The following is a 10,407-nucleotide window of genomic DNA, read 5'->3' as shown; positions in this document are numbered from 1 at the left end:
TTGACGCAACTTAAACGTGTCGAAAATTTGAATATTACGATTCCCTAACTTAAAAGTAATAATAAAAGAAATAGAAGTGCGCTAGTTGTTCAAGGAAAATACTCTCAGTATACAGATTAAATTTATTGAAGAGACCGCAGAACGAAGAAAAATCGTTAGACTACATATAATCTCGTACCCTTTGATTTCTTTTATTATTACTTAAACGTATCGGTTGTTCCTTGTTTTATTAATCAATTATCTTTTCTCTTAAACATGCGATACCTTTTATGTGTTCGAGGTAGGAGGTGGCACAGGCGAAAGTAACATTCCGGAAAAGAGCTCGCTTGCTCGCGCGGTACATGCTCGCGTAGGTGGAAGGTCGAAACAGGATTCACGGATCAATGTGTTTTTGCGATGGAGGCGAAAGGCAGGACATGCAGTTGACAAGTCGCTCTTGGGAACTTTCGTTGAACGTTATCGGAATCGCGGCCAATCGCTGGCCGGCTCGTCATCCGTCGGGCGAAAGTATTCTTATCAAAACATGACAATCATCTGAAATCAAGAGGTGGCACTACGGTGCGATTATGTCGGCGAACACCGATTGCGGTTGATAGTAGAACGTCTCGAGGAAAGAAAATCGGGACGAGCTCCTATGCCAAGGAGCCAGAAGAGAAAGGATACCGGTATAGTCGCGGAAGCGAGCAGCGTCCGCTCGAGATCGATATCGATCTTCGCGAATTAAATCTCGATGTGTGCCGGCGCGCTTCCGGTTACCGAAGATTCGATCGCGAAATTGCAATCGCCAACAGCTATCCTCTCGCTATCCTGTCGATACAAGGCATATATTTTTTTTCACGCGTGATTTCTAGTAAGATTAAAGAGCCGGTTGTGCGCGCAAGCCGGCACTGTAACAAATAGATCGTAGCGTTTGCAATAATATAACGATCGCAACTAGGCCGCGACCTAGGCGTGTAAGCTGTTTTGAAATATCGAATAGCAGGTAATTGCAGCGACAGGTGGTGTTGGATTGAGATCGGAACTTTTATCAATGAAATTTGCAAGCGGACGTTTAATGCCCGGCTCGAGCAGCCCGCATTGACGTATTATCGAGCGAATAACAGTCACCGGTTTCTGTCTGCGGCCTCTTTCTTATTCTTGATAATAGATACAAGAAATGTGGTTTTTCTAGTCTCTTAAACGACATATTTTTCTGAAATTTATTTAATTTTCTCTCTCTCTCTCTCTCTCTCTCTCTCTCTTATTTTTTTATTATTCTTATTCGCAGTTATCCTGTATATTCTTAAAGGGCTTGCCCTAGAATGTTAATAAACGCTGTATCTATCTTCTCTCTTTTTTCCTCCTTCCTTCCCTCTTCCTCTCCCCCTTCTTTCTCTCTCTCTCTCTCTCTCTTCCTTTTTCTGTTTCTTTCGATCTTTCTGCATTCGTATCAAGTCTATAATCTCCGATTATATAAGGATTAATGTCAGTATCGATTAATAAACACACCAGTAGAGACATATTAAGACAGTAAAAATCGCAGCGTCCTGTTCTGCGGATCACGTTGACACTTCGTTTCCAGTATGCCAGGTATCATACGTTTATTAAGATTTCGCAGCGGATTCGACCACATACACGTTTCCAATCACGTATCGTTCTACGTATTCGTCTAATAACCAGTCGATCGAGCTACGAACCGTACGCAGCGTGCCTTGCACTACCGCAAACGCGAACGTTTGCGATTTGCATACAATGGCACGACCTGACGCAGCGTTTCACGCGTTTTCGACGCTGTCCTCTTAGACACTGTCCTCTTAGACACTGTCCTCTTAGACGCTGTCCTCTTAAACGTACGGCTGATTAACTTCCTGAAGCTGGTGACATTTATTACACAAACTCCATGCATAAGCCAGCGTCTAATAGCTTTCATTATATATCCTCCACGAACATGTCTAAATTATTGTAAAAATATTGCGTAATAAACGTACGAAAATTACAAATAAAAAAGACATAGTGACCATCACGACGTCTCTTAGGAAAAGTTTTTCATTTTATTTGAGCATGAGGCTCAAATAAATTTTGGAAGATAAAGATTAATAAAAATGTAAATTAATGCTGTAAATTAATGCTGAATATGCTGTAAATGAATAGGTTCTTTGATATAAGTGAAAAATGTATAAAAAAAATAAAACGTGGCACTTTTGTTCGAAGGTCAGCTATCGATAGTTATATAGATGGTTATCGGAATTATGGCAGATCCCAAATTGGGTGTTATATACGCATTATAAATTGATCGGGGTATACTTTTTTCAGGATCGAGCCGAGGAATCATCCGCATTAGTGGTGCGGATTCTGACGAAGTTCACGTTTGGAGGACCGTTACGCGAAGAAACAGCTATAAATCTGTTGGACCGACACTGATTGCATCCATAAATCGATCGACTTATTAAATTAATTAAATCGATTTATTAATTTTGACGCAGAAATCACGCGGGACCGGTTGCCATCTCTCCAGGGTGATTGATTTATCGGCCTTAATCAATTTCCATGCCGAAAGTTTCGTATGAATAAGTAATTCTTTCTGCGTGGTCCTCGGCTATTAGCAAGTCGTTCAAATATGGGTATTATCCGGATGACTTTCGGCGTCGTGACGCAGCGTGCTCCATTTTTCAAAATGACCAGAGAGTTTCTCGAGAAGGAGAAAAGATCGTTATATTAACCCTTATGAAGAGGCGCACGGTCTTGTATAATAAGTACCGCGGAAACTGGTATAAAAGATAAATGAGAAAAATTTAAAAAGCAGTTTAAAGATTCGCTGCCGCAAAGAAGCCGCAAAGAGACGTTGCGAGACTTTGTCATGCTTTTAAGCAGTATCCATTACAGATAAATGATAATGGAGCAATGTGAAATATACGTCGATGCCCCACGTCAGTAAACATATTATTAATCATTCCTGCATTAAAAAATTTTCTTACAAACATCCTCCTATTTCCTCCTTTCATAATGTTAATAGTAAAGGTGATTTAAAACTAATGATTACCCTTCGATTTTATCTGCCCGTGACTTTCGTTGTTTGGACACGTTATATTTATACAACGATCTTAGTCACGACGATCCGTTATCGTCACGAGATAACAATATTGTGTAATACAAGGTATCGATCGCTCCTATCTGTTGCTACTGAAAGATCAGCAAAACGTGTCGATGACTATCTGAATGACACTCGACTGTCTTCGAGTGCTCCAATTTGTTTACTGACGCGCGCGAGTATTACCTTGATAGACCTCCTGTTGAGATCGACCATTTTAAGTAGCATTCAAAACTCTTAAATTGTATTGAAATTATGATCAGAATGGAGATTCGTGTTCGATTTTTTTTTTTTTTTAATGTCTTGGAGCCTCTAAATTGGGTTTTGAGGGATTAATATTTAATCTCTTTCAGGTAGCTAAAATGATGCTTTCGTAAAAATGGAATGTAATCGATGACATATTAAATTATCGGGGAGATTACTTTTGTAACAATCAACAGACATCGAACGTATAATCGATGATTACAAGTATTATTAGTATAATATTATATGAGATATGGCCGATGAATACGAATCTGCGATTGAAAATAACAATGTTTTCATAAGCGTTTTATATCGAAGGTTTCCTCCGATATGAAAGATCATGAGCTACAAATATCATATCTTCGAAATTAATGGTCGCTGTGAATGCACCTTTAATCGTCGGACCCTGCCAACTCCGCGGGATGCCATGCCTCGAGTCAGGCATTCCTGACACCCTGAAGTGACTGTCGGAACCAGAAATGGAAGGAGAAAGAAAGAGAAGCAGAAAGAGACTGGAAGTTAAACCAAGAGATCGAGAAAATATCTAGAGTTCCATGACAACAAAAGGACACACACATCTCTCTCGTCATCCTCACCTATTATTTGCGACCGACATTTATCCAGAACCAACAATCACGTAATAACGCCTTCATCAGAATCTACGTTGGCCAATTGGTGTCCTCACTGGTGCTAAAAGTGCGCCTCACGGCGATTCAGTTTAAATAGTTTATCTAGAGAACTACGTGATCTTTCTGCTTTGTGGTATTATCTGTCTTGTTTGTTATGGAGAGAAAATATCGTACTAACAAATTAGCGTGATATTGTGTACCGCGTATCAAAAAAATATTTTGCCTGACAAGAATTGATTTCACGCAGGAATGCAATGCGGAAATTGCAGTAAGGACGTCCGCTCCAACCTTCCCCACTTTACGATGGTCACCATGCTCGTTGACTCTTTTAGTAACCTCATAATGTACCGACATTGCGACGCCGAAATGGCATTCAGAGATAATGGCGCGGCGCCTCAGTATTCTCATAAATACCACACGCGACCGTTCAAGAGGGTGCCTAGTGCCTTCTTGAAATACTTAATCTTTGACGCCACCCATGGAACTCTAACTAATCATCTGATGTTTTTTTAAGTTGGTTTAAAATTGTGCAGCTTTTCAAAAGTGAGATTCATCTTGATCGTGAAATTTGTTTCGAGGCATACTAGTTAGATTTTAATATGGTATTATAATTAAATATTATTACGGTAATATACTTTATAATATATATGTGTTATAATACAGTAATCACTTTATCATATGGTATTATAGTATGGTACTGTAATTAAAATAATCTTGTGTATTTATCTTAAGAATTTCAGCGTAGAAACGACAATCTCTTTATACATTCTTCTTACGTAAAAAAAAAAAAAAAAAAGAAATACTATGATGACTGTGTTAATTGCATAAGAACGGATAATATAGCGGATTATTACCACTGTAGTCCCGTAAGCTGTCGTAAATACACGTGTAGCAAAGCATAAAAGCTAATCCGTGCAACTTTCCAGTGGCGTCGATTAGCCGTTAGTCACGGAAGAATTACGAAAAGGAGGGGGAGGGAGAGGCGAGACGAAGAAATCGCGTGAACAGAATCAACGACGTGCGGAATATACGCGCGAAAAATCATCTACGACAACGTCTCAGCGCTGCTGGTCGGCGGTCGAGAAAATAAGAGTACATCTGCCGCAATCCCTGACGGAAATAGTAGCCAGACTACAGACGGAGTCTCGTTGCACGATATTTTAAGTGATATCAAGTTATTAATACCACGCGGTAGGTATCCCGCGCCTAAATATACATTTTTGGCGGGAGCCCAAGTCATCCCCGGCTGGTTTTAATCGCGGGGGGATAATGTTTTATTCGATAATTGGAAACTGTACAGCTCTCACGTGGTCCCTCTCGGATTTAATAATCCTTTAATCGAGTCTTGCCGATGACAATACGTCTGTCGCCAATGATATCGTGCTATCGATATTCTTCGAGAATAATCGCGAATAATAAACCTTAATGAATCCCTTCGAGTTCGAATCGTTCTTTGACATTCTTTCGTGGTTTTTTCAATTCTCTTTCTTGATTTTTCTTTGTTAGGCAAAACGTCATTACGTGATTCGATAATATTTCATGTACAGTTAGACGAAAAAGAGAAATTTTTTAAGCACATCTTATTCATGCATATTTACATAAATGCTTCATGCAATTATCAAGCGATCGATCAGGTGTTTATCAAAATGAATATCAATATTTTATGATTAAATGAGAGACGTCGGTTACGTCCTCCGCGGGAAGGAGGAGGTCAATGGTCTATCAAAAGACGGTCGAAGAACCCTCTCGCGACAGCCTTAGCGGTGGGAGGGTTGATAGTTAGTAGCCGAAGAAGCATCTGTTAGCGCCAAGCATTCACATGTAAATCAAGCACCACTAAGAGAAATAAACAATTGGAAACAAGCGTGCAAGACGAGCCTTGACGTACGGGAAGATGCGCAAGCAAGTTTCTGCTTTGAAGAAAAAAAAAAAGGGGACGAGGCGAGAAAGATCCGACGTTGAGTGCGAGAAGGGTGCGTATGAATTAAAATCGTTCCACGCAGCACCATTGTCACTCGATCTGTCCGATCTCCTCCGTGAAAGTCACTGTATATTATCTAAGATTCCGCGCTTCATTTTGCAAAAAGCAACCACTTGCATTCTGTACCCGGAGGTGCTTTCCAAGTAACGTTAAATGTATTATTATATCAATGTTGGTCAAGTTGAATGGCTTCCAATTCGGCTTGGATCCTTTTCAAACGCGACGTTATATATGAAACTTATCATAGAGATATCTCACCGTAAAGAATCTCCATCGTAGAATTTGATCTAGAAATATTCTTTTTTCGCATAAGATTGGAATTTAAAGTACGCTTCTTTCTCTCTTTTAATAGGTCTTTATTAGGCCGTAGTAAATCGAAAATTCTATATCTATATTTTATTGCACCAAGAACAATCTCGGTAGCTTAATAACCGCGTCACGTAGAAAATAGCGGTCGAGGAAAAAGATTAAACGCCCGCCTGAAATCGGACTCTAATTACCTGAAGAGTAAGGTCACCGCATTAAATCGCCTCTCTACACTGCGCATATATCGAGGTTCGGTGAACCCACACGCTATCAATCTTGAGACGTAATCGTCGACGTTTCATTAGAGCGGCACAATGTATCCGCGCGAACAATTTCCGTTCGCGTTCCTCTCGGACGTACAAATATCGCTGTAACGGAGCGGCAACATTAATTCGCAACGTAATTCGCAACTTCCTAATTTCGAGTTCTCATTATTTATTCTCCCCACGTTCCGAATAAAGGGCGCAGCATGCCGCCCATGCCTTTCATATAGTTTGACAGTAGTTTCATATTTTTTCTCATTAAACCGATATCATTATTGGTGGCTCACGCACACGAGAGCGAGCACTTTTGAAGGGCGAGAGATAATTGCAGGTGTAATACGTCCCTCGTTACAGACGATTTATTCGTTTCTGTTAGTCGAAAGTTAACTGATCGCGATCTGCGCGAATATTTCAGGATCTCGTCCGGTCTTGGTTTCAGCTTGCGTTTCCGCCTTTTTCTTGTTTCTTACACTTCTATATTGCTTCAATGTATGTCGCAGAAGTCGACGTATATAATAGCCGCAGCAGCAGCAGCAGCAGCTGGTTTTAATGTCGTCCTTCTGCATTTTGATAACATTAAATCCTTGTCAGTTATATGCTTTATGCTTTGAAATAAAAGTAATAATTTTTACTTCAACATCTTGTGAACGGAATTTAAATGAACTGTCAGACTACATTACTAATACTTGTATAAATTTTATATGCATATGATTATTATGTAAAACGTAAATAATTGTTACATAAACATAAATAACGTTTTCTCTCTTGTATATTTTAAGGTTACTAATTACAGCTCTCTGATCGAATCCCTTATTGCCAAACGCGAGGTGCTCGAAAATACTTACGATACCGATACCGATAGTAGCGTCGACCTTGCGAAGTGAGCGAGGGTAGCAATTTCGTCGCGGTTTAATAAAATATCAAACAACTCTGCTCTCTCTCTTTCTCTCTTTCTCTCTCTCTCTCTCTCTCTCTCTCTCTCTCTCTCTCTCTCGCTCTCTCTCGACGAATCCTTTTCATCTAAACGAGCGGGTACGGGATTAAAGTGAGTTCATTGAGAATTTCTGAATCACGTTCGCCCCATTCCCGAGGGGCAGACTCGTGCCTGCCAATTACGAGAGAAGTTGCTTCCCTCTACGGTTCTTCCCGTACTTCATCCTCGCCTCTTGCTTACAACCGCGAAGGTCACGATATGCACTCGACCGCAGTTACGGCCTCGGGGAAACAACGTGAACAAGAGGAGGTGACGGTGGGAGGCATCTGGGCACCTGGCCTTTAACCTGCACTTTTTGATACCGCGAGATTCGTGATCGTATATTGCTTTCCTTTTTATTTGTTCTGTGAGGTCATCGATTATGGTAATCGAGGATACGTTAACTGTGAGTCGTTGAGTAACGTGTTGAGTAAGATAGAATTAAAAATAAATTATATTACGTATGTTGAAAAGATTTTAAATTTCTAGGAAAGTGGGTGTGATCGTTCTAATCGTTTGACTAAAATTATTCTGTTTATTAATTATATATAATTTACTCTTTTTAACGTTACACTGTAAATGTTACAAAATATAATTCTGAAAATCCACTTATGCGTGGGGTCTAATTGAAATATTTTTATCTCTGGATTTGGATCTTTTTGAATTCGATGACAGAATCGAAGAAATAAATGAAAAATATCATGTTTAACGCCGGCGTTATCAATAGATCTGTTTTCTGTGGCTGAATCAGTGTACACTTTTGGAACTTAAAGTGAAATATGTTTGATATTTGTCGAAAGCGAAAAAGAGAGTTCTAGTGCAGTCTAGTACAGGAATAGAAAACAGACCTATATGAATCACGTGTAAACTATTTTTGCTCGCTTTTTTGTCTTTTCGTACTTAAGCGCTATATTTTGATCTTGAAGATTTATTTTTAATGAACAGCACAATTTCAATGTTTCTGTCACAAGTTATCTTCAATTAAACAATTAGCCGCAACTCCGCAATAATAGTTTTTTAATTATTCTTGAGAACAAGTAGTAATTCGTACAGAATTTCCAAGAAGCTAATGTGAAACTTGGCATAAATATTGGTATGAATATAAATATCATTTATACGTGGTGAAGAGTGAAGTACCTAGCGGTGGAGAATGACGTTGACCTAATTTCAGATTAGTAACTGTTGCACGCGAGGATAGAACACACATGTTTCATTTGATTTGTGTCGTAGCACCACGAAGACAACTTGTCCAAGCATCTCGGCCTTCCCCCATCACATTACAAGCCGCATCTTAATTAGATCAGCGTAAACACAATAAATTGGATCGATATTGCAAAGAGAATTGCATATTAACAGAATGATAATTACAAATCCAACATATTAATGGAAAGAAATTTCGATTGTATGATTAGAAAGTCACATCTACTAAAAATATAGAATCTTGTTATTAATATTGAATTTTAATATAATTGTATCATTATATAAAATGGTTATTACATTTTTGGATTTATTTCTATAATATTAATGTATTCATAAAATATTACACATTTCTATTCAAATCTCTCTATAGAGATATAAATATAATAATAGATAGATATATGTAGTGAAGATATATACACTGAGAGAAAAATATACTAAATTTTAATAAACATTTATTTGAATATATAGTGCCAATTGAATATTTACTAAATGTAAACATATATTTATTTGATACAAGAACTATTAATTTGATTTACTTATTATTCTATTTTATTTAACAAATATTTATTTTCCGTAAATAAATGTTGTATTAGTACTATTCAAACAATTTATTAAAATTTAGTACATTTTTCTCTCAGTATAAATCTCTATCTACAAAAATATATAAAATAAGAACTAATTATGAATTGCAATAGATGAAAGTCGATAAAACGAAAGCATAAAAAATTTGTTCGTATAAAGATTCATAGAAGGAAATATCTGAAAGAGTCTATTCTGATAAAATTAATTGAATCTAGAAAGAAATGTTGAAGAAACGCGTCTATGACGCGTACTCGTATCCATTCTCACGGACGACTTTCTTACGAACGACGTGTGTGTGCGCACGCGCGTGTGTCTGTGTGTTTGATCGATAAAAAAAATCAATCTTCCTCTAGAAAGTCGTCGTGAACGCTCATTTTCACGGTCGAGGGAAATCGTGGGTGTGCGGAAGAAACGAGCGAGACGGGGGAGATAGAGGTGGAGGCGAATATGCGCACCCTTGCCCGTTACGAGAGAACGTGCGCCGGCTTTCGTGCCTCGCCAAGATAAGTGGTGTATGATTTGGCGATGATTGATGGGGTCGTAGGTCAAAGTGATCAGCGGCGCTCCGGGCACCTCGGCTCACCTGACTCAGCGCGGACCTGAAAGTCTGGAATACCGGAGGCCTTCCCCGCGTGTAATACGCCTTCACTTGTATCCTCCTTCACTGGTCCCTTGCGGTTTTTTCCTCTCCTTCTCCCTCTCTCTCTCTCTCTCTCTCCTCTCTTCGTTGATGCCACATGCGAGTGCTCTTCGCGCTTGATATCGCGGTGCACCGTCGTTCTCGTCGGCATCTTCGAACGGGCTTCGAGCGACGTGACGATTTAAGACTTCGATGCGTGTTTGGATGATGTTTCATTCTGCTGCAAAACGACATGCCGCTGGCTCGGATTGAAAGAAAATTATCGCGGGGCTTTATAAATGCCATAGGAAATGCACTGGATCGAAAGAACATTTCGACGCAGTTTTGATTGTTTCATCTCTTATTTTGTTTTTATGTTATCTCATATTTGAAAAAGTAATTAATTAATAAAATAACAGCATTATATATTAATAATACTTTCTTCAAACGAATATAAAAATTATTTTACAAAATATTGAAATCAATAATGAGATTAAAACAATTTTTTTTAATATTTCCGAACGTAGGTAATAGATATATATAT

The sequence above is a fragment of the Trachymyrmex septentrionalis genome, unplaced genomic scaffold (assembly GCF_001594115.1).
Source record: "Trachymyrmex septentrionalis isolate Tsep2-gDNA-1 unplaced genomic scaffold, Tsep1.0 scaffold38, whole genome shotgun sequence".
NCBI lineage: Eukaryota > Metazoa > Arthropoda > Insecta > Hymenoptera > Formicidae > Trachymyrmex > Trachymyrmex septentrionalis.
Note: the sequence above shows the minus strand (reverse complement) of the source record.